Genomic DNA, 22,634 nt, shown 5'->3' with positions numbered 1-22,634 from the left:
TTGTTTTGCAGTCGCCAGCAATGACGGTGAGAATATGCATTGACAGGTCGATGTTGCCAGGCCACAGTGAATCACGTGAGTGTTGGTGGTATACTTGTGAGCATAGCTATCTTCCAAGCAGTTGACCAGGTTTCAGTTCAAATACTCTGTAGTTCATCTGCTGAGTCTTTCAGATTCAATCTTCATTAGCTGTAACAGCAAGAAACAAATGAAGAAAGAGCTAAATGTAGATTTTAACAATTAAAAAGTAGACATCAAAATCAATTGGATCTCATTTCATTTGATCCGATTGATGCACCGGTATGTGAATAAAAAAATAAAAAAACATTGGAATCTCTCAGTTTTAAACTAGAAATGTCACATATTTTGCACTGGATGCTTCTCAGTCCTACCATAACTGCTGATGTTACACCTCTGCATTTTTGGTGAAATGTGGCAGAGCGAGAGCAATGTTTGTCAAAACATGACACATCCCGAAAATCTGTCTTCTCATACAAATGTCTGTAGCTTCTGAACGGTTTGACCTACAAAATACTTTGACCATTCTGTGGAAAGGGGAGACTCTCGCAAACACAATGGTGTTCTCAGTTTTGCTCTACGACCCCCACAAGTGTCACGGGACTCGTCTGAAGGTAACCTATGTCCCGGTAAAAGGACAGATTTTTTAACCAAGGAAGAAATTAATAAATGTTGTGCGATGCTGAACCCACTAGTGCAGAGCACAATGGATTAGCAGTCCATTGCCTTAATCACTCGTCCACCTGGTCCTGCGCTCCAGTGGTGGCAGTCGCCCCTCCAACCAGTTGCCCAAGATCCGCCTGTCTCACATTGTTAAAGGCTCTTCAAAAGGGCTCGTCCGGGATTTGAACCCGGGACCTCTCGCACCCAAAGCGAGAATCATACCCCTAGACCAACGAGCCATTTATTTCAAGACGTTGTTTTGCAGTCGCCAGCAATGACGGTGAGAATATGCATTGACAGGTCGATGTTGCCAGGCCACAGTGAATCACGTGAGTGTTGGTGGTATACTTGTGAGCATAGCTATCTTCCAAGCAGTTGACCAGGTTTCAGTTCAAATACTCTGTAGTTCATCTGCTGAGTCTTTCAGATTCAATCTTCATTAGCTGTAACAGCAAGAAACAAATGAAGAAAGAGCTAAATGTAGATTTTAACAATTAAAAAGTAGACATCAAAATCAATTGGATCTCATTTCATTTGATCCGATTGATGCACCGGTATGTGAATAAAAAAATAAAAAAACATTGGAATCTCTCAGTTTTAAACTAGAAATGTCACATATTTTGCACTGGATGCTTCTCAGTCCTACCATAACTGCTGATGTTACACCTCTGCATTTTTGGTGAAATGTGGCAGAGCGAGAGCAATGTTTGTCAAAACATGACACATCCCGAAAATCTGTCTTCTCATACAAATGTCTGTAGCTTCTGAACGATTTGACCTACAAAATACTTTGACCATTCTGTGGAAAGGGGAGACTCTCGCAAACACAATGGTGTTCTCAGTTTTGCTCTACGACCCCCACAAGTGTCACGGGACTCGTCTGAAGGTAACCTATGTCCCGGTAAAAGGACAGGTTTTTTAACCAAGGAAGAAATTAATAAATGTTGTGCGATGCTGAACCCACTAGTGCAGAGCACAATGGATTAGCAGTCCATTGCCTTAATCACTCGTCCACCTGGTCCTGCGCTCCAGTGGTGGCAGTCGCCCCTCCAACCAGTTGCCCAAGATCCGCCTGTCTCACATTGTTAAAGGCTCTTCAAAAGGGCTCGTCCGGGATTTGAACCCGGGACCTCTCGCACCCAAAGCGAGAATCATACCCCTAGACCAACGAGCCATTTATTTCAAGACGTTGTTTTGCAGTCGCCAGCAATGACGGTGAGAATATGCATTGACAGGTCGATGTTGCCAGGCCACAGTGAATCACGTGAGTGTTGGTGGTATACTTGTGAGCATAGCTATCTTCCAAGCAGTTGACCAGGTTTCAGTTCAAATACTCTGTAGTTCATCTGCTGAGTCTTTCAGATTCAATCTTCATTAGCTGTAACAGCAAGAAACAAATGAAGAAAGAGCTAAATGTAGATTTTAACAATTAAAAAGTAGACATCAAAATCAATTGGATCTCATTTCATTTGATCCGATTGATGCACCGGTATGTGAATAAAAAAATAAAAAAACATTGGAATCTCTCAGTTTTAAACTAGAAATGTCACATATTTTGCACTGGATGCTTCTCAGTCCTACCATAACTGCTGATGTTACACCTCTGCATTTTTGGTGAAATGTGGCAGAGCGAGAGCAATGTTTGTCAAAACATGACACATCCCGAAAATCTGTCTTCTCATACAAATGTCTGTAGCTTCTGAACGATTTGACCTACAAAATACTTTGACCATTCTGTGGAAAGGGGAGACTCTCGCAAACACAATGGTGTTCTCAGTTTTGCTCTACGACCCCCACAAGTGTCACGGGACTCGTCTGAAGGTAACCTATGTCCCGGTAAAAGGACAGATTTTTTAACCAAGGAAGAAATTAATAAATGTTGTGCGATGCTGAACCCACTAGTGCAGAGCACAATGGATTAGCAGTCCATTGCCTTAATCACTCGTCCACCTGGTCCTGCGCTCCAGTGGTGGCAGTCGCCCCTCCAACCAGTTGCCCAAGATCCGCCTGTCTCACATTGTTAAAGGCTCTTCAAAAGGGCTCGTCCGGGATTTGAACCCGGGACCTCTCGCACCCAAAGCGAGAATCATACCCCTAGACCAACGAGCCATTTATTTCAAGACGTTGTTTTGCAGTCGCCAGCAATGACGGTGAGAATATGCATTGACAGGTCGATGTTGCCAGGCCACAGTGAATCACGTGAGTGTTGGTGGTATACTTGTGAGCATAGCTATCTTCCAAGCAGTTGACCAGGTTTCAGTTCAAATACTCTGTAGTTCATCTGCTGAGTCTTTCAGATTCAATCTTCATTAGCTGTAACAGCAAGAAACAAATGAAGAAAGAGCTAAATGTAGATTTTAACAATTAAAAAGTAGACATCAAAATCAATTGGATCTCATTTCATTTGATCCGATTGATGCACCGGTATGTGAATAAAAAAATAAAAAAACATTGGAATCTCTCAGTTTTAAACTAGAAATGTCACATATTTTGCACTGGATGCTTCTCAGTCCTACCATAACTGCTGATGTTACACCTCTGCATTTTTGGTGAAATGTGGCAGAGCGAGAGCAATGTTTGTCAAAACATGACACATCCCGAAAATCTGTCTTCTCATACAAATGTCTGTAGCTTCTGAACGATTTGACCTACAAAATACTTTGACCATTCTGTGGAAAGGGGAGACTCTCGCAAACACAATGGTGTTCTCAGTTTTGCTCTACGACCCCCACAAGTGTCACGGGACTCGTCTGAAGGTAACCTATGTCCCGGTAAAAGGACAGATTTTTTAACCAAGGAAGAAATTAATAAATATTGTGCGATGCTGAACCCACTAGTGCAGAGCACAATGGATTAGCAGTCCATTGCCTTAATCACTCGTCCACCTGGTCCTGCGCTCCAGTGGTGGCAGTCGCCCCTCCAACCAGTTGCCCAAGATCCGCCTGTCTCACATTGTTAAAGGCTCTTCAAAAGGGCTCGTCCGGGATTTGAACCCGGGACCTCTCGCACCCAAAGCGAGAATCATACCCCTAGACCAACGAGCCATTTATTTCAAGACGTTGTTTTGCAGTCGCCAGCAATGACGGTGAGAATATGCATTGACAGGTCGATGTTGCCAGGCCACAGTGAATCACGTGAGTGTTGGTGGTATACTTGTGAGCATAGCTATCTTCCAAGCAGTTGACCAGGTTTCAGTTCAAATACTCTGTAGTTCATCTGCTGAGTCTTTCAGATTCAATCTTCATTAGCTGTAACAGCAAGAAACAAATGAAGAAAGAGCTAAATGTAGATTTTAACAATTAAAAAGTAGACATCAAAATCAATTGGATCTCATTTCATTTGATCCGATTGATGCACCGGTATGTGAATAAAAAAATAAAAAAACATTGGAATCTCTCAGTTTTAAACTAGAAATGTCACATATTTTGCACTGGATGCTTCTCAGTCCTACCATAACTGCTGATGTTACACCTCTGCATTTTTGGTGAAATGTGGCAGAGCGAGAGCAATGTTTGTCAAAACATGACACATCCCGAAAATCTGTCTTCTCATACAAATGTCTGTAGCTTCTGAACGATTTGACCTACAAAATACTTTGACCATTCTGTGGAAAGGGGAGACTCTCGCAAACACAATGGTGTTCTCAGTTTTGCTCTACGACCCCCACAAGTGTCACGGGACTCGTCTGAAGGTAACCTATGTCCCGGTAAAAGGACAGATTTTTTAACCAAGGAAGAAATTAATAAATATTGTGCGATGCTGAACCCACTAGTGCAGAGCACAATGGATTAGCAGTCCATTGCCTTAATCACTCGTCCACCTGGTCCTGCGCTCCAGTGGTGGCAGTCGCCCCTCCAACCAGTTGCCCAAGATCCGCCTGTCTCACATTGTTAAAGGCTCTTCAAAAGGGCTCGTCCGGGATTTGAACCCGGGACCTCTCGCACCCAAAGCGAGAATCATACCCCTAGACCAACGAGCCATTTATTTCAAGACGTTGTTTTGCAGTCGCCAGCAATGACGGTGAGAATATGCATTGACAGGTCGATGTTGCCAGGCCACAGTGAATCACGTGAGTGTTGGTGGTATACTTGTGAGCATAGCTATCTTCCAAGCAGTTGACCAGGTTTCAGTTCAAATACTCTGTAGTTCATCTGCTGAGTCTTTCAGATTCAATCTTCATTAGCTGTAACAGCAAGAAACAAATGAAGAAAGAGCTAAATGTAGATTTTAACAATTAAAAAGTAGACATCAAAATCAATTGGATCTCATTTCATTTGATCCGATTGATGCACCGGTATGTGAATAAAAAAATAAAAAAACATTGGAATCTCTCAGTTTTAAACTAGAAATGTCACATATTTTGCACTGGATGCTTCTCAGTCCTACCATAACTGCTGATGTTACACCTCTGCATTTTTGGTGAAATGTGGCAGAGCGAGAGCAATGTTTGTCAAAACATGACACATCCCGAAAATCTGTCTTCTCATACAAATGTCTGTAGCTTCTGAACGATTTGACCTACAAAATACTTTGACCATTCTGTGGAAAGGGGAGACTCTCGCAAACACAATGGTGTTCTCAGTTTTGCTCTACGACCCCCACAAGTGTCACGGGACTCGTCTGAAGGTAACCTATGTCCCGGTAAAAGGACAGGTTTTTTAACCAAGGAAGAAATTAATAAATGTTGTGCGATGCTGAACCCACTAGTGCAGAGCACAATGGATTAGCAGTCCATTGCCTTAATCACTCGTCCACCTGGTCCTGCGCTCCAGTGGTGGCAGTCGCCCCTCCAACCAGTTGCCCAAGATCCGCCTGTCTCACATTGTTAAAGGCTCTTCAAAAGGGCTCGTCCGGGATTTGAACCCGGGACCTCTCGCACCCAAAGCGAGAATCATACCCCTAGACCAACGAGCCATTTATTTCAAGACGTTGTTTTGCAGTCGCCAGCAATGACGGTGAGAATATGCATTGACAGGTCGATGTTGCCAGGCCACAGTGAATCACGTGAGTGTTGGTGGTATACTTGTGAGCATAGCTATCTTCCAAGCAGTTGACCAGGTTTCAGTTCAAATACTCTGTAGTTCATCTGCTGAGTCTTTCAGATTCAATCTTCATTAGCTGTAACAGCAAGAAACAAATGAAGAAAGAGCTAAATGTAGATTTTAACAATTAAAAAGTAGACATCAAAATCAATTGGATCTCATTTCATTTGATCCGATTGATGCACCGGTATGTGAATAAAAAAATAAAAAAACATTGGAATCTCTCAGTTTTAAACTAGAAATGTCACATATTTTGCACTGGATGCTTCTCAGTCCTACCATAACTGCTGATGTTACACCTCTGCATTTTTGGTGAAATGTGGCAGAGCGAGAGCAATGTTTGTCAAAACATGACACATCCCGAAAATCTGTCTTCTCATACAAATGTCTGTAGCTTCTGAACGATTTGACCTACAAAATACTTTGACCATTCTGTGGAAAGGGGAGACTCTCGCAAACACAATGGTGTTCTCAGTTTTGCTCTACGACCCCCACAAGTGTCACGGGACTCGTCTGAAGGTAACCTATGTCCCGGTAAAAGGACAGGTTTTTTAACCAAGGAAGAAATTAATAAATGTTGTGCGATGCTGAACCCACTAGTGCAGAGCACAATGGATTAGCAGTCCATTGCCTTAATCACTCGTCCACCTGGTCCTGCGCTCCAGTGGTGGCAGTCGCCCCTCCAACCAGTTGCCCAAGATCCGCCTGTCTCACATTGTTAAAGGCTCTTCAAAAGGGCTCGTCCGGGATTTGAACCCGGGACCTCTCGCACCCAAAGCGAGAATCATACCCCTAGACCAACGAGCCATTTATTTCAAGACGTTGTTTTGCAGTCGCCAGCAATGACGGTGAGAATATGCATTGACAGGTCGATGTTGCCAGGCCACAGTGAATCACGTGAGTGTTGGTGGTATACTTGTGAGCATAGCTATCTTCCAAGCAGTTGACCAGGTTTCAGTTCAAATACTCTGTAGTTCATCTGCTGAGTCTTTCAGATTCAATCTTCATTAGCTGTAACAGCAAGAAACAAATGAAGAAAGAGCTAAATGTAGATTTTAACAATTAAAAAGTAGACATCAAAATCAATTGGATCTCATTTCATTTGATCCGATTGATGCACCGGTATGTGAATAAAAAAATAAAAAAACATTGGAATCTCTCAGTTTTAAACTAGAAATGTCACATATTTTGCACTGGATGCTTCTCAGTCCTACCATAACTGCTGATGTTACACCTCTGCATTTTTGGTGAAATGTGGCAGAGCGAGAGCAATGTTTGTCAAAACATGACACATCCCGAAAATCTGTCTTCTCATACAAATGTCTGTAGCTTCTGAACGATTTGACCTACAAAATACTTTGACCATTCTGTGGAAAGGGGAGACTCTCGCAAACACAATGGTGTTCTCAGTTTTGCTCTACGACCCCCACAAGTGTCACGGGACTCGTCTGAAGGTAACCTATGTCCCGGTAAAAGGACAGGTTTTTTAACCAAGGAAGAAATTAATAAATGTTGTGCGATGCTGAACCCACTAGTGCAGAGCACAATGGATTAGCAGTCCATTGCCTTAATCACTCGTCCACCTGGTCCTGCGCTCCAGTGGTGGCAGTCGCCCCTCCAACCAGTTGCCCAAGATCCGCCTGTCTCACATTGTTAAAGGCTCTTCAAAAGGGCTCGTCCGGGATTTGAACCCGGGACCTCTCGCACCCAAAGCGAGAATCATACCCCTAGACCAACGAGCCATTTATTTCAAGACGTTGTTTTGCAGTCGCCAGCAATGACGGTGAGAATATGCATTGACAGGTCGATGTTGCCAGGCCACAGTGAATCACGTGAGTGTTGGTGGTATACTTGTGAGCATAGCTATCTTCCAAGCAGTTGACCAGGTTTCAGTTCAAATACTCTGTAGTTCATCTGCTGAGTCTTTCAGATTCAATCTTCATTAGCTGTAACAGCAAGAAACAAATGAAGAAAGAGCTAAATGTAGATTTTAACAATTAAAAAGTAGACATCAAAATCAATTGGATCTCATTTCATTTGATCCGATTGATGCACCGGTATGTGAATAAAAAAATAAAAAAACATTGGAATCTCTCAGTTTTAAACTAGAAATGTCACATATTTTGCACTGGATGCTTCTCAGTCCTACCATAACTGCTGATGTTACACCTCTGCATTTTTGGTGAAATGTGGCAGAGCGAGAGCAATGTTTGTCAAAACATGACACATCCCGAAAATCTGTCTTCTCATACAAATGTCTGTAGCTTCTGAACGATTTGACCTACAAAATACTTTGACCATTCTGTGGAAAGGGGAGACTCTCGCAAACACAATGGTGTTCTCAGTTTTGCTCTACGACCCCCACAAGTGTCACGGGACTCGTCTGAAGGTAACCTATGTCCCGGTAAAAGGACAGGTTTTTTAACCAAGGAAGAAATTAATAAATGTTGTGCGATGCTGAACCCACTAGTGCAGAGCACAATGGATTAGCAGTCCATTGCCTTAATCACTCGTCCACCTGGTCCTGCGCTCCAGTGGTGGCAGTCGCCCCTCCAACCAGTTGCCCAAGATCCGCCTGTCTCACATTGTTAAAGGCTCTTCAAAAGGGCTCGTCCGGGATTTGAACCCGGGACCTCTCGCACCCAAAGCGAGAATCATACCCCTAGACCAACGAGCCATTTATTTCAAGACGTTGTTTTGCAGTCGCCAGCAATGACGGTGAGAATATGCATTGACAGGTCGATGTTGCCAGGCCACAGTGAATCACGTGAGTGTTGGTGGTATACTTGTGAGCATAGCTATCTTCCAAGCAGTTGACCAGGTTTCAGTTCAAATACTCTGTAGTTCATCTGCTGAGTCTTTCAGATTCAATCTTCATTAGCTGTAACAGCAAGAAACAAATGAAGAAAGAGCTAAATGTAGATTTTAACAATTAAAAAGTAGACATCAAAATCAATTGGATCTCATTTCATTTGATCCGATTGATGCACCGGTATGTGAATAAAAAAATAAAAAAACATTGGAATCTCTCAGTTTTAAACTAGAAATGTCACATATTTTGCACTGGATGCTTCTCAGTCCTACCATAACTGCTGATGTTACACCTCTGCATTTTTGGTGAAATGTGGCAGAGCGAGAGCAATGTTTGTCAAAACATGACACATCCCGAAAATCTGTCTTCTCATACAAATGTCTGTAGCTTCTGAACGATTTGACCTACAAAATACTTTGACCATTCTGTGGAAAGGGGAGACTCTCGCAAACACAATGGTGTTCTCAGTTTTGCTCTACGACCCCCACAAGTGTCACGGGACTCGTCTGAAGGTAACCTATGTCCCGGTAAAAGGACAGGTTTTTTAACCAAGGAAGAAATTAATAAATGTTGTGCGATGCTGAACCCACTAGTGCAGAGCACAATGGATTAGCAGTCCATTGCCTTAATCACTCGTCCACCTGGTCCTGCGCTCCAGTGGTGGCAGTCGCCCCTCCAACCAGTTGCCCAAGATCCGCCTGTCTCACATTGTTAAAGGCTCTTCAAAAGGGCTCGTCCGGGATTTGAACCCGGGACCTCTCGCACCCAAAGCGAGAATCATACCCCTAGACCAACGAGCCATTTATTTCAAGACGTTGTTTTGCAGTCGCCAGCAATGACGGTGAGAATATGCATTGACAGGTCGATGTTGCCAGGCCACAGTGAATCACGTGAGTGTTGGTGGTATACTTGTGAGCATAGCTATCTTCCAAGCAGTTGACCAGGTTTCAGTTCAAATACTCTGTAGTTCATCTGCTGAGTCTTTCAGATTCAATCTTCATTAGCTGTAACAGCAAGAAACAAATGAAGAAAGAGCTAAATGTAGATTTTAACAATTAAAAAGTAGACATCAAAATCAATTGGATCTCATTTCATTTGATCCGATTGATGCACCGGTATGTGAATAAAAAAATAAAAAAACATTGGAATCTCTCAGTTTTAAACTAGAAATGTCACATATTTTGCACTGGATGCTTCTCAGTCCTACCATAACTGCTGATGTTACACCTCTGCATTTTTGGTGAAATGTGGCAGAGCGAGAGCAATGTTTGTCAAAACATGACACATCCCGAAAATCTGTCTTCTCATACAAATGTCTGTAGCTTCTGAACGATTTGACCTACAAAATACTTTGACCATTCTGTGGAAAGGGGAGACTCTCGCAAACACAATGGTGTTCTCAGTTTTGCTCTACGACCCCCACAAGTGTCACGGGACTCGTCTGAAGGTAACCTATGTCCCGGTAAAAGGACAGGTTTTTTAACCAAGGAAGAAATTAATAAATGTTGTGCGATGCTGAACCCACTAGTGCAGAGCACAATGGATTAGCAGTCCATTGCCTTAATCACTCGTCCACCTGGTCCTGCGCTCCAGTGGTGGCAGTCGCCCCTCCAACCAGTTGCCCAAGATCCGCCTGTCTCACATTGTTAAAGGCTCTTCAAAAGGGCTCGTCCGGGATTTGAACCCGGGACCTCTCGCACCCAAAGCGAGAATCATACCCCTAGACCAACGAGCCATTTATTTCAAGACGTTGTTTTGCAGTCGCCAGCAATGACGGTGAGAATATGCATTGACAGGTCGATGTTGCCAGGCCACAGTGAATCACGTGAGTGTTGGTGGTATACTTGTGAGCATAGCTATCTTCCAAGCAGTTGACCAGGTTTCAGTTCAAATACTCTGTAGTTCATCTGCTGAGTCTTTCAGATTCAATCTTCATTAGCTGTAACAGCAAGAAACAAATGAAGAAAGAGCTAAATGTAGATTTTAACAATTAAAAAGTAGACATCAAAATCAATTGGATCTCATTTCATTTGATCCGATTGATGCACCGGTATGTGAATAAAAAAATAAAAAAACATTGGAATCTCTCAGTTTTAAACTAGAAATGTCACATATTTTGCACTGGATGCTTCTCAGTCCTACCATAACTGCTGATGTTACACCTCTGCATTTTTGGTGAAATGTGGCAGAGCGAGAGCAATGTTTGTCAAAACATGACACATCCCGAAAATCTGTCTTCTCATACAAATGTCTGTAGCTTCTGAACGATTTGACCTACAAAATACTTTGACCATTCTGTGGAAAGGGGAGACTCTCGCAAACACAATGGTGTTCTCAGTTTTGCTCTACGACCCCCACAAGTGTCACGGGACTCGTCTGAAGGTAACCTATGTCCCGGTAAAAGGACAGGTTTTTTAACCAAGGAAGAAATTAATAAATGTTGTGCGATGCTGAACCCACTAGTGCAGAGCACAATGGATTAGCAGTCCATTGCCTTAATCACTCGTCCACCTGGTCCTGCGCTCCAGTGGTGGCAGTCGCCCCTCCAACCAGTTGCCCAAGATCCGCCTGTCTCACATTGTTAAAGGCTCTTCAAAAGGGCTCGTCCGGGATTTGAACCCGGGACCTCTCGCACCCAAAGCGAGAATCATACCCCTAGACCAACGAGCCATTTATTTCAAGACGTTGTTTTGCAGTCGCCAGCAATGACGGTGAGAATATGCATTGACAGGTCGATGTTGCCAGGCCACAGTGAATCACGTGAGTGTTGGTGGTATACTTGTGAGCATAGCTATCTTCCAAGCAGTTGACCAGGTTTCAGTTCAAATACTCTGTAGTTCATCTGCTGAGTCTTTCAGATTCAATCTTCATTAGCTGTAACAGCAAGAAACAAATGAAGAAAGAGCTAAATGTAGATTTTAACAATTAAAAAGTAGACATCAAAATCAATTGGATCTCATTTCATTTGATCCGATTGATGCACCGGTATGTGAATAAAAAAATAAAAAAACATTGGAATCTCTCAGTTTTAAACTAGAAATGTCACATATTTTGCACTGGATGCTTCTCAGTCCTACCATAACTGCTGATGTTACACCTCTGCATTTTTGGTGAAATGTGGCAGAGCGAGAGCAATGTTTGTCAAAACATGACACATCCCGAAAATCTGTCTTCTCATACAAATGTCTGTAGCTTCTGAACGATTTGACCTACAAAATACTTTGACCATTCTGTGGAAAGGGGAGACTCTCGCAAACACAATGGTGTTCTCAGTTTTGCTCTACGACCCCCACAAGTGTCACGGGACTCGTCTGAAGGTAACCTATGTCCCGGTAAAAGGACAGGTTTTTTAACCAAGGAAGAAATTAATAAATGTTGTGCGATGCTGAACCCACTAGTGCAGAGCACAATGGATTAGCAGTCCATTGCCTTAATCACTCGTCCACCTGGTCCTGCGCTCCAGTGGTGGCAGTCGCCCCTCCAACCAGTTGCCCAAGATCCGCCTGTCTCACATTGTTAAAGGCTCTTCAAAAGGGCTCGTCCGGGATTTGAACCCGGGACCTCTCGCACCCAAAGCGAGAATCATACCCCTAGACCAACGAGCCATTTATTTCAAGACGTTGTTTTGCAGTCGCCAGCAATGACGGTGAGAATATGCATTGACAGGTCGATGTTGCCAGGCCACAGTGAATCACGTGAGTGTTGGTGGTATACTTGTGAGCATAGCTATCTTCCAAGCAGTTGACCAGGTTTCAGTTCAAATACTCTGTAGTTCATCTGCTGAGTCTTTCAGATTCAATCTTCATTAGCTGTAACAGCAAGAAACAAATGAAGAAAGAGCTAAATGTAGATTTTAACAATTAAAAAGTAGACATCAAAATCAATTGGATCTCATTTCATTTGATCCGATTGATGCACCGGTATGTGAATAAAAAAATAAAAAAACATTGGAATCTCTCAGTTTTAAACTAGAAATGTCACATATTTTGCACTGGATGCTTCTCAGTCCTACCATAACTGCTGATGTTACACCTCTGCATTTTTGGTGAAATGTGGCAGAGCGAGAGCAATGTTTGTCAAAACATGACACATCCCGAAAATCTGTCTTCTCATACAAATGTCTGTAGCTTCTGAACGATTTGACCTACAAAATACTTTGACCATTCTGTGGAAAGGGGAGACTCTCGCAAACACAATGGTGTTCTCAGTTTTGCTCTACGACCCCCACAAGTGTCACGGGACTCGTCTGAAGGTAACCTATGTCCCGGTAAAAGGACAGGTTTTTTAACCAAGGAAGAAATTAATAAATGTTGTGCGATGCTGAACCCACTAGTGCAGAGCACAATGGATTAGCAGTCCATTGCCTTAATCACTCGTCCACCTGGTCCTGCGCTCCAGTGGTGGCAGTCGCCCCTCCAACCAGTTGCCCAAGATCCGCCTGTCTCACATTGTTAAAGGCTCTTCAAAAGGGCTCGTCCGGGATTTGAACCCGGGGCCTCTCGCACCCAAAGCGAGAATCATACCCCTAGACCAACAAGCCATTTATTTAAAAACGTTGTTTTGCAGTCGCCAGCAATGACGGTGAGAATATGCATTGACAGGTCGATGTTGCCAGGCCACAGTGAATCACGTGAGTGTTGGTGGTATACTTGTGAGCATAGCTATCTTCCAAGCAGTTGACCAGGTTTCAGTTCAAATACTCTGTAGTTCATCTGCTGAGTCTTTCAGATTCATTCTTCATTAGCTGTAACAGCAAGAAACAAATGAAGAAAGAGCTAAATGTAGATTTTAACAATTAAAAAGTAGACATCAAAATCAATTGGATCTCATTTCATTTGATCCGATTGATGCACCGGTATGTGAATAAAAAAATAAAAAAACATTGGAATCTCTCAGTTTTAAACTAGAAATGTCACATATTTTGCACTGGATGCTTCTCAGTCCTACCATAACTGCTGATGTTACACCTCTGCATTTTTGGTGAAATGTGGCAGAGCGAGAGCAATGTTTGTCAAAACATGACACATCCCGAAAATCTGTCTTCTCATACAAATGTCTGTAGCTTCTGAACGATTTGACCTACAAAATACTTTGACCATTCTGTGGAAAGGGGAGACTCTCGCAAACACAATGGTGTTCTCAGTTTTGCTCTACGACCCCCACAAGTGTCACGGGACTCGTCTGAAGGTAACCTATGTCCCGGTAAAAGGACAGGTTTTTTAACCAAGGAAGAAATTAATAAATGTTGTGCGATGCTGAACCCACTAGTGCAGAGCACAATGGATTAGCAGTCCATTGCCTTAATCACTCGTCCACCTGGTCCTGCGCTCCAGTGGTGGCAGTCGCCCCTCCAACCAGTTGCCCAAGATCCGCCTGTCTCACATTGTTAAAGGCTCTTCAAAAGGGCTCGTCCGGGATTTGAACCCGGGACCTCTCGCACCCAAAGCGAGAATCATACCCCTAGACCAACGAGCCATTTATTTCAAGACGTTGTTTTGCAGTCGCCAGCAATGACGGTGAGAATATGCATTGACAGGTCGATGTTGCCAGGCCACAGTGAATCACGTGAGTGTTGGTGGTATACTTGTGAGCATAGCTATCTTCCAAGCAGTTGACCAGGTTTCAGTTCAAATACTCTGTAGTTCATCTGCTGAGTCTTTCAGATTCAATCTTCATTAGCTGTAACAGCAAGAAACAAATGAAGAAAGAGCTAAATGTAGATTTTAACAATTAAAAAGTAGACATCAAAATCAATTGGATCTCATTTCATTTGATCCGATTGATGCACCGGTATGTGAATAAAAAAATAAAAAAACATTGGAATCTCTCAGTTTTAAACTAGAAATGTCACATATTTTGCACTGGATGCTTCTCAGTCCTACCATAACTGCTGATGTTACACCTCTGCATTTTTGGTGAAATGTGGCAGAGCGAGAGCAATGTTTGTCAAAACATGACACATCCCGAAAATCTGTCTTCTCATACAAATGTCTGTAGCTTCTGAACGATTTGACCTACAAAATACTTTGACCATTCTGTGGAAAGGGGAGACTCTCGCAAACACAATGGTGTTCTCAGTTTTGCTCTACGACCCCCACAAGTGTCACGGGACTCGTCTGAAGGTAACCTATGTCCCGGTAAAAGGACAGGTTTTTTAACCAAGGAAGAAATTAATAAATGTTGTGCGATGCTGAACCCACTAGTGCAGAGCACAATGGATTAGCAGTCCATTGCCTTAATCACTCGTCCACCTGGTCCTGCGCTCCAGTGGTGGCAGTCGCCCCTCCAACCAGTTGCCCAAGATCCGCCTGTCTCACATTGTTAAAGGCTCTTCAAAAGGGCTCGTCCGGGATTTGAACCCGGGACCTCTCGCACCCAAAGCGAGAATCATACCCCTAGACCAACGAGCCATTTATTTCAAGACGTTGTTTTGCAGTCGCCAGCAATGACGGTGAGAATATGCATTGACAGGTCGATGTTGCCAGGCCACAGTGAATCACGTGAGTGTTGGTGGTATACTTGTGAGCATAGCTATCTTCCAAGCAGTTGACCAGGTTTCAGTTCAAATACTCTGTAATTCATCTGCTGAGTCTTTCAGATTCAATCTTCATTAGCTGTAACAGCAAGAAACAAATGAAGAAAGAGCTAAATGTAGATTTTAACAATTAAAAAGTAGACATCAAAATCAATTGGATCTCATTTCATTTGATCCGATTGATGCACCGGTATGTGAATAAAAAAATAAAAAAACATTGGAATCTCTCAGTTTTAAACTAGAAATGTCACATATTTTGCACTGGATGCTTCTCAGTCCTACCATAACTGCTGATGTTACACCTCTGCATTTTTGGTGAAATGTGGCAGAGCGAGAGCAATGTTTGTCAAAACATGACACATCCCGAAAATCTGTCTTCTCATACAAATGTCTGTAGCTTCTGAACGATTTGACCTACAAAATAGTTTGACCATTCTGTGGAAAGGGGAGACTCTCGCAAACACAATGGTGTTCTCAGTTTTGCTCTACGACCCCCACAAGTGTCACGGGACTCGTCTGAAGGTAACCTATGTCCCGGTAAAAGGACAGGTTTTTTAACCAAGGAAGAAATTAATAAATGTTGTGCGATGCTGAACCCACTAGTGCAGAGCACAATGGATTAGCAGTCCATTGCCTTAATCACTCGTCCACCTGGTCCTGCGCTCCAGTGGTGGCAGTCGCCCCTCCAACCAGTTGCCCAAGATCCGCCTGTCTCACATTGTTAAAGGCTCTTCAAAAGGGCTCGTCCGGGATTTGAACCCGGGACCTCTCGCACCCAAAGCGAGAATCATACCCCTAGACCAACGAGCCATTTATTTCAAGACGTTGTTTTGCAGTCGCCAGCAATGACGGTGAGAATATGCATTGACAGGTCGATGTTGCCAGGCCACAGTGAATCACGTGAGTGTTGGTGGTATACTTGTGAGCATAGCTATCTTCCAAGCAGTTGACCAGGTTTCAGTTCAAATACTCTGTAGTTCATCTGCTGAGTCTTTCAGATTCAATCTTCATTAGCTGTAACAGCAAGAAACAAATGAAGAAAGAGCTAAATGTAGATTTTAACAATTAAAAAGTAGACATCAAAATCAATTGGATCTCATTTCATTTGATCCGATTGATGCACCGGTATGTGAATAAAAAAATAAAAAAACATTGGAATCTCTCAGTTTTAAACTAGAAATGTCACATATTTTGCACTGGATGCTTCTCAGTCCTACCATAACTGCTGATGTTACACCTCTGCATTTTTGGTGAAATGTGGCAGAGCGAGAGCAATGTTTGTCAAAACATGACACATCCCGAAAATCTGTCTTCTCATACAAATGTCTGTAGCTTCTGAACGATTTGACCTACAAAATACTTTGACCATTCTGTGGAAAGGGGAGACTCTCGCAAACACAATGGTGTTCTCAGTTTTGCTCTACGACCCCCACAAGTGTCACGGGACTCGTCTGAAGGTAACCTATGTCCCGGTAAAAGGACAGGTTTTTTAACCAAGGAAGAAATTAATAAATGTTGTGCGATGCTGAACCCACTAGTGCAGAGCACAATGGATTAGCAGTCCATTGCCTTAATCACTCGTCCACCTGGTCCTGCGCTCCAGTGGTGGCAGTCGCCCCTCCAACCAGTTGCCCAAGATCCGCCTGTCTCACATTGTTAAAGGCTCTTCAAAAGGGCTCGTCCGGGATTTGAACCCGGGACCTCTCGCACCCAAAGCGAGAATCATACCCCTAGACCAACGAGCCATTTATTTCAAGACGTTGTTTTGCAGTCGCCAGCAATGACGGTGAGAATATGCATTGACAGGTCGATGTTGCCAGGCCACAGTGAATCACGTGAGTGTTGGTGGTATACTTGTGAGCATAGCTATCTTCCAAGCAGTTGACCAGGTTTCAGTTCAAATACTCTGTAGTTCATCTGCTGAGTCTTTCAGATTCAATCTTCATTAGCTGTAACAGCAAGAAACAAATGAAGAAAGAGCTAAATGTAGATTTTAACAATTAAAAAGTAGACATCAAAATCAATTGGATCTCATTTCATTTGATCCGATTGATGCACCGGTATGTGAATAAAAAAATAAAAAAACATTGGAATCTCTCAGTTTTAAACTAGAAATGTCACATATTTTGCACTGGATGCTTCTCAGTCCTACCATAACTGCTGATGTTACACCTCTGCATTTTTGGTGAAATGTGGCAGAGCGAGAGCAATGTTTGTCAAAACATGACACATCCCGAAAATCTGTCTTCTCATACAAATGTCTGTAGCTTCTGAACGATTTGACCTACAAAATACTTTGACCATTCTGTGGAAAGGGGAGACTCTCGCAAACACAATGGTGTTCTCAGTTTTGCTCTACGACCCCCACAAGTGTCACGGGACTCGTCTGAAGGTAACCTATGTCCCGGTAAAAGGACAGGTTTTTTAACCAAGGAAGAAATTAATAAATGTTGTGCGATGCTGAACCCACTAGTGCAGAGCACAATGGATTAGCAGTCCATTGCCTTAATCACTCGTCCACCTGGTCCTGCGCTCCAGTGGTGGCAGTCGCCCCTCCAACCAGTTGCCCAAGATCCGCCTGTCTCACATTGTTAAAGGCTCTTCAAAAGGGCTCGTCCGGGATTTGAACCCGGGACCTCTCGCACCCAAAGCGAGAATCATACCCCTAGACCAACGAGCCATTTATTTCAAGACGTTGTTTTGCAGTCGCCAGCAATGACGGTGAGAATATGCATTGACAGGTCGATGTTGCCAGGCCACAGTGAATCACGTGAGTGTTGGTGGTATACTTGTGAGCATAGCTATCTTCCAAGCAGTTGACCAGGTTTCAGTTCAAATACTCTGTAGTTCATCTGCTGAGTCTTTCAGATTCAATCTTCATTAGCTGTAACAGCAAGAAACAAATGAAGAAAGAGCTAAATGTAGATTTTAACAATTAAAAAGTAGACATCAAAATCAATTGGATCTCATTTCATTTGATCCGATTGATGCACCGGTATGTGAATAAAAAAATAAAAAAACATTGGAATCTCTCAGTTTTAAACTAGAAATGTCACATATTTTGCACTGGATGCTTCTCAGTCCTACCATAACTGCTGATGTTACACCTCTGCATTTTTGGTGAAATGTGGCAGAGCGAGAGCAATGTTTGTCAAAACATGACACATCCCGAAAATCTGTCTTCTCATACAAATGTCTGTAGCTTCTGAACGATTTGACCTACAAAATACTTTGACCATTCTGTGGAAAGGGGAGACTCTCGCAAACACAATGGTGTTCTCAGTTTTGCTCTACGACCCCCACAAGTGTCACGGGACTCGTCTGAAGGTAACCTATGTCCCGGTAAAAGGACAGGTTTTTTAACCAAGGAAGAAATTAATAAATGTTGTGCGATGCTGAACCCACTAGTGCAGAGCACAATGGATTAGCAGTCCATTGCCTTAATCACTCGTCCACCTGGTCCTGCGCTCCAGTGGTGGCAGTCGCCCCTCCAACCAGTTGCCCAAGATCCGCCTGTCTCACATTGTTAAAGGCTCTTCAAAAGGGCTCGTCCGGGATTTGAACCCGGGACCTCTCGCACCCAAAGCGAGAATCATACCCCTAGACCAACGAGCCATTTATTTCAAGACGTTGTTTTGCAGTCGCCAGCAATGACGGTGAGAATATGCATTGACAGGTCGATGTTGCCAGGCCACAGTGAATCACGTGAGTGTTGGTGGTATACTTGTGAGCATAGCTATCTTCCAAGCAGTTGACCAGGTTTCAGTTCAAATACTCTGTAGTTCATCTGCTGAGTCTTTCAGATTCAATCTTCATTAGCTGTAACAGCAAGAAACAAATGAAGAAAGAGCTAAATGTAGATTTTAACAATTAAAAAGTAGACATCAAAATCAATTGGATCTCATTTCATTTGATCCGATTGATGCACCGGTATGTGAATAAAAAAATAAAAAAACATTGGAATCTCTCAGTTTTAAACTAGAAATGTCACATATTTTGCACTGGATGCTTCTCAGTCCTACCATAACTGCTGATGTTACACCTCTGCATTTTTGGTGAAATGTGGCAGAGCGAGAGCAATGTTTGTCAAAACATGACACATCCCGAAAATCTGTCTTCTCATACAAATGTCTGTAGCTTCTGAACGATTTGACCTACAAAATACTTTGACCATTCTGTGGAAAGGGGAGACTCTCGCAAACACAATGGTGTTCTCAGTTTTGCTCTACGACCCCCACAAGTGTCACGGGACTCGTCTGAAGGTAACCTATGTCCCGGTAAAAGGACAGGTTTTTTAACCAAGGAAGAAATTAATAAATGTTGTGCGATGCTGAACCCACTAGTGCAGAGCACAATGGATTAGCAGTCCATTGCCTTAATCACTCGTCCACCTGGTCCTGCGCTCCAGTGGTGGCAGTCGCCCCTCCAACCAGTTGCCCAAGATCCGCCTGTCTCACATTGTTAAAGGCTCTTCAAAAGGGCTCGTCCGGGATTTGAACCCGGGACCTCTCGCACCCAAAGCGAGAATCATACCCCTAGACCAACGAGCCATTTATTTCAAGACGTTGTTTTGCAGTCGCCAGCAATGACGGTGAGAATATGCATTGACAGGTCGATGTTGCCAGGCCACAGTGAATCACGTGAGTGTTGGTGGTATACTTGTGAGCATAGCTATCTTCCAAGCAGTTGACCAGGTTTCAGTTCAAATACTCTGTAGTTCATCTGCTGAGTCTTTCAGATTCAATCTTCATTAGCTGTAACAGCAAGAAACAAATGAAGAAAGAGCTAAATGTAGATTTTAACAATTAAAAAGTAGACATCAAAATCAATTGGATCTCATTTCATTTGATCCGATTGATGCACCGGTATGTGAATAAAAAAATAAAAAAACATTGGAATCTCTCAGTTTTAAACTAGAAATGTCACATATTTTGCACTGGATGCTTCTCAGTCCTACCATAACTGCTGATGTTACACCTCTGCATTTTTGGTGAAATGTGGCAGAGCGAGAGCAATGTTTGTCAAAACATGACACATCCCGAAAATCTGTCTTCTCATACAAATGTCTGTAGCTTCTGAACGATTTGACCTACAAAATACTTTGACCATTCTGTGGAAAGGGGAGACTCTCGCAAACACAATGGTGTTCTCAGTTTTGCTCTACGACCCCCACAAGTGTCACGGGACTCGTCTGAAGGTAACCTATGTCCCGGTAAAAGGACAGGTTTTTTAACCAAGGAAGAAATTAATAAATGTTGTGCGATGCTGAACCCACTAGTGCAGAGCACAATGGATTAGCAGTCCATTGCCTTAATCACTCGTCCACCTGGTCCTGCGCTCCAGTGGTGGCAGTCGCCCCTCCAACCAGTTGCCCAAGATCCGCCTGTCTCACATTGTTAAAGGCTCTTCAAAAGGGCTCGTCCGGGATTTGAACCCGGGACCTCTCGCACCCAAAGCGAGAATCATACCCCTAGACCAACGAGCCATTTATTTCAAGACGTTGTTTTGCAGTCGCCAGCAATGACGGTGAGAATATGCATTGACAGGTCGATGTTGCCAGGCCACAGTGAATCACGTGAGTGTTGGTGGTATACTTGTGAGCATAGCTATCTTCCAAGCAGTTGACCAGGTTTCAGTTCAAATACTCTGTAGTTCATCTGCTGAGTCTTTCAGATTCAATCTTCATTAGCTGTAACAGCAAGAAACAAATGAAGAAAGAGCTAAATGTAGATTTTAACAATTAAAAAGTAGACATCAAAATCAATTGGATCTCATTTCATTTGATCCGATTGATGCACCGGTATGTGAATAAAAAAATAAAAAAACATTGGAATCTCTCAGTTTTAAACTAGAAATGTCACATATTTTGCACTGGATGCTTCTCAGTCCTACCATAACTGCTGATGTTACACCTCTGCATTTTTGGTGAAATGTGGCAGAGCGAGAGCAATGTTTGTCAAAACATGACACATCCCGAAAATCTGTCTTCTCATACAAATGTCTGTAGCTTCTGAACGATTTGACCTACAAAATACTTTGACCATTCTGTGGAAAGGGGAGACTCTCGCAAACACAATGGTGTTCTCAGTTTTGCTCTACGACCCCCACAAGTGTCACGGGACTCGTCTGAAGGTAACCTATGTCCCGGTAAAAGGACAGGTTTTTTAACCAAGGAAGAAATTAATAAATGTTGTGCGATGCTGAACCCACTAGTGCAGAGCACAATGGATTAGCAGTCCATTGCCTTAATCACTCGTCCACCTGGTCCTGCGCTCCAGTGGTGGCAGTCGCCCCTCCAACCAGTTGCCCAAGATCCGCCTGTCTCACATTGTTAAAGGCTCTTCAAAAGGGCTCGTCCGGGATTTGAACCCGGGACCTCTCGCACCCAAAGCGAGAATCATACCCCTAGACCAACGAGCCATTTATTTCAAGACGTTGTTTTGCAGTCGCCAGCAATGACGGTGAGAATATGCATTGACAGGTCGATGTTGCCAGGCCACAGTGAATCACGTGAGTGTTGGTGGTATACTTGTGAGCATAGCTATCTTCCAAGCAGTTGACCAGGTTTCAGTTCAAATACTCTGTAGTTCATCTGCTGAGTCTTTCAGATTCAATCTTCATTAGCTGTAACAGCAAGAAACAAATGAAGAAAGAGCTAAATGTAGATTTTAACAATTAAAAAGTAGACATCAAAATCAATTGGATCTCATTTCATTTGATCCGATTGATGCACCGGTATGTGAATAAAAAAATAAAAAAACATTGGAATCTCTCAGTTTTAAACTAGAAATGTCACATATTTTGCACTGGATGCTTCTCAGTCCTACCATAACTGCTGATGTTACACCTCTGCATTTTTGGTGAAATGTGGCAGAGCGAGAGCAATGTTTGTCAAAACATGACACATCCCGAAAATCTGTCTTCTCATACAAATGTCTGTAGCTTCTGAACGATTTGACCTACAAAATACTTTGACCATTCTGTGGAAAGGGGAGACTCTCGCAAACACAATGGTGTTCTCAGTTTTGCTCTACGACCCCCACAAGTGTCACGGGACTCGTCTGAAGGTAACCTATGTCCCGGTAAAAGGACAGGTTTTTTAACCAAGGAAGAAATTAATAAATGTTGTGCGATGCTGAACCCACTAGTGCAGAGCACAATGGATTAGCAGTCCATTGCCTTAATCACTCGTCCACCTGGTCCTGCGCTCCAGTGGTGGCAGTCGCCCCTCCAACCAGTTGCCCAAGATCCGCCTGTCTCACATTGTTAAAGGCTCTTCAAAAGGGCTCGTCCGGGATTTGAACCCGGGACCTCTCGCACCCAAAGCGAGAATCATACCCCTAGACCAACGAGCCATTTATTTCAAGACGTTGTTTTGCAGTCGCCAGCAATGACGGTGAGAATATGCATTGACAGGTCGATGTTGCCAGGCCACAGTGAATCACGTGAGTGTTGGTGGTATACTTGTGAGCATAGCTATCTTCCAAGCAGTTGACCAGGTTTCAGTTCAAATACTCTGTAATTCATCTGCTGAGTCTTTCAGATTCAATCTTCATTAGCTGTA

At 43.2% G+C, this 22,634-nt stretch overlaps 24 non-coding genes across 24 annotated transcripts; all 24 read right to left on the bottom strand.

Moving 5' to 3' along the window:
- Positions 1–848: 848 nt before the first annotated feature.
- Positions 849–920, bottom strand: trnap-ugg (transfer RNA proline (anticodon UGG)). Its single transcript has one exon. It is a non-coding gene; the product is annotated as a tRNA-Pro (tRNA).
- An 863-nt stretch (positions 921–1,783) lies between these two features.
- trnap-ugg (transfer RNA proline (anticodon UGG)) lies at positions 1,784–1,855 on the bottom strand. Its single transcript has one exon. It is a non-coding gene; the product is annotated as a tRNA-Pro (tRNA).
- An 863-nt stretch (positions 1,856–2,718) lies between these two features.
- Positions 2,719–2,790, bottom strand: trnap-ugg (transfer RNA proline (anticodon UGG)). Its single transcript has one exon. It is a non-coding gene; the product is annotated as a tRNA-Pro (tRNA).
- An 863-nt stretch (positions 2,791–3,653) lies between these two features.
- On the bottom strand, positions 3,654–3,725 carry trnap-ugg (transfer RNA proline (anticodon UGG)). Its single transcript has one exon. It is a non-coding gene; the product is annotated as a tRNA-Pro (tRNA).
- An 863-nt stretch (positions 3,726–4,588) lies between these two features.
- On the bottom strand, positions 4,589–4,660 carry trnap-ugg (transfer RNA proline (anticodon UGG)). The gene has a single exon. It is a non-coding gene; the product is annotated as a tRNA-Pro (tRNA).
- Positions 4,661–5,523: 863 nt separating this feature from the next.
- On the bottom strand, positions 5,524–5,595 carry trnap-ugg (transfer RNA proline (anticodon UGG)). Its single transcript has one exon. It is a non-coding gene; the product is annotated as a tRNA-Pro (tRNA).
- Positions 5,596–6,458: 863 nt separating this feature from the next.
- trnap-ugg (transfer RNA proline (anticodon UGG)) lies at positions 6,459–6,530 on the bottom strand. Its single transcript has one exon. It is a non-coding gene; the product is annotated as a tRNA-Pro (tRNA).
- Positions 6,531–7,393: 863 nt separating this feature from the next.
- Positions 7,394–7,465, bottom strand: trnap-ugg (transfer RNA proline (anticodon UGG)). Its single transcript has one exon. It is a non-coding gene; the product is annotated as a tRNA-Pro (tRNA).
- An 863-nt stretch (positions 7,466–8,328) lies between these two features.
- Positions 8,329–8,400, bottom strand: trnap-ugg (transfer RNA proline (anticodon UGG)). Its single transcript has one exon. It is a non-coding gene; the product is annotated as a tRNA-Pro (tRNA).
- An 863-nt stretch (positions 8,401–9,263) lies between these two features.
- On the bottom strand, positions 9,264–9,335 carry trnap-ugg (transfer RNA proline (anticodon UGG)). Its single transcript has one exon. It is a non-coding gene; the product is annotated as a tRNA-Pro (tRNA).
- Positions 9,336–10,198: 863 nt separating this feature from the next.
- Positions 10,199–10,270, bottom strand: trnap-ugg (transfer RNA proline (anticodon UGG)). Its single transcript has one exon. It is a non-coding gene; the product is annotated as a tRNA-Pro (tRNA).
- Positions 10,271–11,133: 863 nt separating this feature from the next.
- trnap-ugg (transfer RNA proline (anticodon UGG)) lies at positions 11,134–11,205 on the bottom strand. Its single transcript has one exon. It is a non-coding gene; the product is annotated as a tRNA-Pro (tRNA).
- Positions 11,206–12,068: 863 nt separating this feature from the next.
- Positions 12,069–12,140, bottom strand: trnap-ugg (transfer RNA proline (anticodon UGG)). The gene has a single exon. It is a non-coding gene; the product is annotated as a tRNA-Pro (tRNA).
- An 863-nt stretch (positions 12,141–13,003) lies between these two features.
- Positions 13,004–13,075, bottom strand: trnap-ugg (transfer RNA proline (anticodon UGG)). Its single transcript has one exon. It is a non-coding gene; the product is annotated as a tRNA-Pro (tRNA).
- Positions 13,076–13,938: 863 nt separating this feature from the next.
- trnap-ugg (transfer RNA proline (anticodon UGG)) lies at positions 13,939–14,010 on the bottom strand. The gene has a single exon. It is a non-coding gene; the product is annotated as a tRNA-Pro (tRNA).
- Positions 14,011–14,873: 863 nt separating this feature from the next.
- trnap-ugg (transfer RNA proline (anticodon UGG)) lies at positions 14,874–14,945 on the bottom strand. The gene has a single exon. It is a non-coding gene; the product is annotated as a tRNA-Pro (tRNA).
- Positions 14,946–15,808: 863 nt separating this feature from the next.
- Positions 15,809–15,880, bottom strand: trnap-ugg (transfer RNA proline (anticodon UGG)). The gene has a single exon. It is a non-coding gene; the product is annotated as a tRNA-Pro (tRNA).
- Positions 15,881–16,743: 863 nt separating this feature from the next.
- On the bottom strand, positions 16,744–16,815 carry trnap-ugg (transfer RNA proline (anticodon UGG)). Its single transcript has one exon. It is a non-coding gene; the product is annotated as a tRNA-Pro (tRNA).
- An 863-nt stretch (positions 16,816–17,678) lies between these two features.
- trnap-ugg (transfer RNA proline (anticodon UGG)) lies at positions 17,679–17,750 on the bottom strand. Its single transcript has one exon. It is a non-coding gene; the product is annotated as a tRNA-Pro (tRNA).
- An 863-nt stretch (positions 17,751–18,613) lies between these two features.
- On the bottom strand, positions 18,614–18,685 carry trnap-ugg (transfer RNA proline (anticodon UGG)). The gene has a single exon. It is a non-coding gene; the product is annotated as a tRNA-Pro (tRNA).
- Positions 18,686–19,548: 863 nt separating this feature from the next.
- trnap-ugg (transfer RNA proline (anticodon UGG)) lies at positions 19,549–19,620 on the bottom strand. Its single transcript has one exon. It is a non-coding gene; the product is annotated as a tRNA-Pro (tRNA).
- An 863-nt stretch (positions 19,621–20,483) lies between these two features.
- trnap-ugg (transfer RNA proline (anticodon UGG)) lies at positions 20,484–20,555 on the bottom strand. Its single transcript has one exon. It is a non-coding gene; the product is annotated as a tRNA-Pro (tRNA).
- An 863-nt stretch (positions 20,556–21,418) lies between these two features.
- On the bottom strand, positions 21,419–21,490 carry trnap-ugg (transfer RNA proline (anticodon UGG)). The gene has a single exon. It is a non-coding gene; the product is annotated as a tRNA-Pro (tRNA).
- An 863-nt stretch (positions 21,491–22,353) lies between these two features.
- trnap-ugg (transfer RNA proline (anticodon UGG)) lies at positions 22,354–22,425 on the bottom strand. Its single transcript has one exon. It is a non-coding gene; the product is annotated as a tRNA-Pro (tRNA).
- Between the last annotated feature and the right edge of the window lie 209 nt (positions 22,426–22,634).

This window comes from Oncorhynchus clarkii, chromosome 33, assembly GCF_045791955.1.
Source record: "Oncorhynchus clarkii lewisi isolate Uvic-CL-2024 chromosome 33, UVic_Ocla_1.0, whole genome shotgun sequence".
NCBI classification, from domain to species: Eukaryota; Metazoa; Chordata; class Actinopteri; order Salmoniformes; family Salmonidae; genus Oncorhynchus; species Oncorhynchus clarkii.
Note: the sequence above shows the minus strand (reverse complement) of the source record. Positions and strands in the feature narration are given on the sequence as shown.